Raw genomic sequence first — 5,000 nt, 5'->3', positions numbered from 1 at the left:
AATTATAGTTAATTATTGAGTTTTTAGGTGTTTTTTGGGTTTTTTTAAACTTTTGTATAAAATTATGTATTTATTGATTTTTATAGATCTCAATGAATATAAAACGAATTTATATATAGTTATATTATTTTTTATAATTATTTGTTTAAATTTTCTAATTTTACAATAAATGTTCAAACCAGTTTTCCTCGATTTTCTCTTAAACCGTAAAAGATACAAAAAAACTTTGTTCGTACGAAAGATGCAGAATAAAATTAGAATAAAATGGTATATAAATGGTTAGGTGTGTTCATATAATTTTCTCTAGATTTTCCGATTTTTCCGAATTTTCACGACGGCAACTCGCCTGTAGGCTACACCGTGCAAAATTCGAAGTTGTGATGTATGGAAAAAGAACTAAGAATTTTGAGACCTTTCTAATGATGTATAATAGTTTATATGTTTTCTTTAGAGAAATATCGAATCGTGAAGAGTATTGCTCCAACCTAGCCGCACTTTGCATTTTGACATGTTAACATCTACACATATTGCTCTATAACATAAAAACCGTAAAAGATACGAAAAAACTTTGTTCGTACGAAAGATGCAGAATAAAATTACGAATAAAATGGTATATAAATGGTTAGGTGTGTTCATATAATTTTCTCTAGATTTTCCGATTTTCATAACGGCAACGCCTGTAGGCCACACCGTGCAAAATTCGAAGTTGTGATGTATGGAAAAAGAACTAAGAATTTTGAGACCTTTCTAATGATGTATAATAGTTTATATGTTTTCTTTAGAGAAATATCGAATCGTGAGGAGTGTTGCTCTAACCTATCCGCACTTTGCATTTTGACAAGTTAACAACTACACAGATTGCCTTATACTGTCTAAACCGTAAAAGATACAAAAAAACTTTGTTCGTACGAAAGATGCAGAATAAAATTACGAATAAAATGATGTATAACTCGATATATGTCATAATATATTTTTCATGAGATTTTTCAATTTTTACTTTAAATTAAAAAATGTTTGAAATTTTCGCTGACTTTAAATTCATTTGCGGGTTATGCTTTTTTTTACAATATTGTTTCAAATGATGTAAAAAGTTAAATTAGCGAGGTGCCTCAATATGCAAAAAATTGGCCCACTCTATTGATATTTCTTAGTAAAACCCGTATATTTAACCACAGTTTTCTAAGAAACCAATGACTAGGGTGGGCCGAATCATTATAGAAGTAAAATTAAGCGATATGGGCACCTTTTCATATGAAATATGTGTTATTTAAATGAATTTTGACTTCAAAACCATATATCGCAAATAACTCTTTAGCCAGCGAAATTTTCAATAAAATACTGTTTTTAATAAGTTAATATATTAATTTAGGCATGTGAATAATTCAAATTGTGAGTTATATTTTGATTGATAGTTTGTACGGGGGTTTTTAAATCGGGTTTAGTTTGTTGTTATTTATTTCCATCAGAGTGCGCTAGTATTTTTTTATAATAATTCTCGAAGTTTCGAAAAGGATATATTAATGTGAAAATTTGGCATAAATCTTCATTCAGTTCTCCAGTTAGACGTGAAGTATCAATGGCGAATTCTTATTTAAATTCAGGCGCAAGTGCTAGTAATTTGAATCATATGCGCTCGCATGATCAAATTACATTTGGGGAAGCAAATGAATTTACTGGAGTAAATCTTCCGACAAGTATGGAAATTATCAGGTATTATTTTTATTTGGCCGAAGAATCAAAAAAACAAATAAAATGTTTTCATATAAAACATTTACTCCAAATGTGGTAACGAAATTGATTCAGACGTGGGAAAAAATTGATATTCCAATTATGGAGAAACGAAGTATCGCTAGAAAATTGAACCGATTGATTGATAAATATAAAAGTACAAATAAAAGCAAGTCTACCCAAGCATCATTTCAGGAGTTTGTAGAATCCACGAAAGAATTATTTTATATTGGAAAATGCAAATGCGATTTGCGAAGATTACTGTGTTCCTGTGGATTGATCCCAAAACATTTACAAGCGTTTATGATGGATCAACATAATGAGAGGAAATCTACGATACCAGAATATATTATAAAAATTGAAGATGAAGTATCAGAATCTACAATAACTAGCAATATTACTCCAGGTGAGACATATACTCCAGATGTTGATTTTGATTTTAAAAGCAGTTCGGAAAGTTTACAAAATACTTCTCATATAAAACGTGGTCCATATAGTCGAAGATATAAGGCTCCAAGCTATGCCTTAATGTGCGACAGATTTGCAATTTCTGATAGAGTTGGGTCTGGCGTGGTGACGGCAATCCTGCGTGACCTGGGCATAACGGATGATTGGGGCAATCCTGTCATTATGGACAAAAATAAAAGCGTTCGTGAGAGGCAGAAAAATAGCAAGCTCTACACAAACGATATGATTCTTCTGAATTAATAGCATTTTCATTCGACGGCCGAAAAAATGATTCTATTACCATGGAAAAAATCGATAAGAAGTTTCACCCACGAATGATTAAAGAGCGCATTTAGTTATTTTAAAGGAACCGAATGGCCAATTGTTGGGTTACACAAAATTGGAAAATGAAGATTCGGAAAGTAAAGTAATCAAATTGAACGAGTTTTTCGCCGATAAAGGAATAGCTCTCGATTCTTTGATAGGCATATGTTGCGATGGTGAACCAGCAAATACAGGCGTAAAAAATGGTATTTTACGTCGATTTGAAATTCAGTTAAACAGGCCACTGCATTGGTTTGTGTGTCTTCTCCCACTTTAACGAACTTCCACTTCGCCATTTATTTAACTATTTGGAAAAATCATTGACCACTGGACCACGAACAAAAACTGGAATATTAAGCAAACAAATTGAAACATGCGAAAATATACCGGTGAGTTATAACATATTTACTATTTTTAATACCCTATGTTCAAATTCAATATAATTTATTTTTTCCTATATACTTCCAGCCGTAGCAGAAAAGACTTTGAAACAATCCCACTTGAAAATTTGGCTGATATAAGTCCTGCTGAATCGACAACTGACTCAAGTTATTTAATAAAAATAGCTAAAGCAGTTGCTTCTGGAGAAGTATCGACAGGACTTAGCTAACATGAAACCAGGGCCAATAGCACATTCCGTTGGCTCACGAAGGCTAGTAGGTTACTTCGGTTATATGTAACTACTAATAAGCCTTCCAAAAATTTGAAAATTCTGGCAAACTACGTAATGAAAGTATATATTCCAATGTACTTTAACATTAAATATTACAACTCTGTGGTGTATGTAGTATATTATTTTATAAATTTATTAGCTGGACGCAATATTTAGACTCGAATTGACACAATTGTGAACAATGTTGCTAAAGAAACGCATACTATGCTCACTCAGAAATATTTTATTAGCAATGTTGTTTGATAATAAAAAGGAAATACGAGATTCAGCTATAAGAAAAATCTTATATTACCGTAATAATGTGGAAGACCTGACGCAATTGAGAGATTACAAAACACCCGAAATAAATTTCGAATGCACCGACTATACTAATATGATAGATATGGATGATTATTCAAATATATCCGAACCAGCCTTTACGCTAAATATTCCTCATGAACATCTAGTACAATATCTACAAAGCAATGAGTGTCCATGGAGTGACCCTAAAATTCCGGTCCACATTCAGGGAACTGAGAGACATGTTCAATTACTGGCTAATGTATCAAAACAAAACGCGTATTAGAGCAAAATCGCGAAGGTGTTATGACAGCGACACTACTATCTCGTGAAAAGCATCCTCGACTGGAAAGCAAGCAAGATTTCAGATATTAATTTATTTAAATTGTATTAGCTAAATGTAAGAAATTTTATTTTAAATAAAAATGTAACTTAAAGAAATAAAATGTTGTATTTAAACCATGTCATGTAAATAAAATAGAATAATATATGTCATTCCTAAAAAACCCAAAAACAATATTTTTCTTCAAAAGTAGTTTGACCTGTTTTGATGCATGATTCTAGGTTAGGCTTACTCGCAAATGTCCCCTAAAGTTTACTTGATGTAGTCTGATGTACCCGTAAGTTACTGATTTCAAAAAGCCGGAAAATGTTTTTAACCTGTTTCGATGCATGATTCTAGGTTAGGCTTACTCGCAAATGTCCCTAAACAGTTTTAACTTTACTTGATGTAGTCTGATGTACCCGTAAGTCACTGATTTTCAAAAGCCGGAAAATGTTTTTAACCCTGTTTCGATGCATGATTCTAGGTTAGGCTTACTCGCAAATGTCCCTAACAGTTTACTTGATGTAGTCTGATGTACCCGTAAGTTACTGATTTCAAAAAGCCGGAAAATGTTTTTAACCTGTTTCGATGCATGATTCTAGGTTAGGCTTACTCGCAAATGTCCCCTAACAGTTTACTTGATGTAGTCTGATGTACCCGTAAGTTACTGATTTCAAAAAGCCGGAAAAATGTTTTTAACCTGTTTCGATGCATGATTCTAGGTTAGGCTTACTCGCAAATGTCCCCTAACAGTTACTTGATGTAGTCTGATGTACCCGTAAGTCACTGATTTCAAAAAGCCGGAAAATTTTTTAACCTGTTTCGATGCATGATTCTAGGTTAGGCTTACTCGCAAATGTCCCTAACAGTTTACTTGATGTAGTCTGATGTACCCGTAAGTTACTGATTTCAAAAAGCCGGAAAATGTTTTTAACAACCTGTTTCGATGCATGATTCTAGGTTAGGCTTACTCGCAAATGTCCCCTAACAGTTTACTTTGATTGAGTCTGATGTACCCGTAAGTTACTGTTTCAAAAATCCGGAAAATGTTTTTTTAATCCTGTTTCGATGCATGATTCTAGGTTAGGCTTACTCGCAAATGTCCCTAACAGTTTACTTGATGTAGTCTGATGTACCCGTAAGTTACTGATTTCAAAAAGCCGGAAAATGTTTTTTAACCTGTTTCGATGCATTATTCTAGGTTAGGCTTACTCGCAAATGTCC

This window comes from Ctenocephalides felis, unplaced genomic scaffold, assembly GCF_003426905.1.
Source record: "Ctenocephalides felis isolate EL2017-DRISC unplaced genomic scaffold, ASM342690v1 CF-g0.4_SCAFFOLD_01261, whole genome shotgun sequence".
Lineage (NCBI taxonomy): Eukaryota > Metazoa > Arthropoda > Insecta > Siphonaptera > Pulicidae > Ctenocephalides > Ctenocephalides felis.
This window is presented reverse-complemented; position numbering follows the sequence as displayed.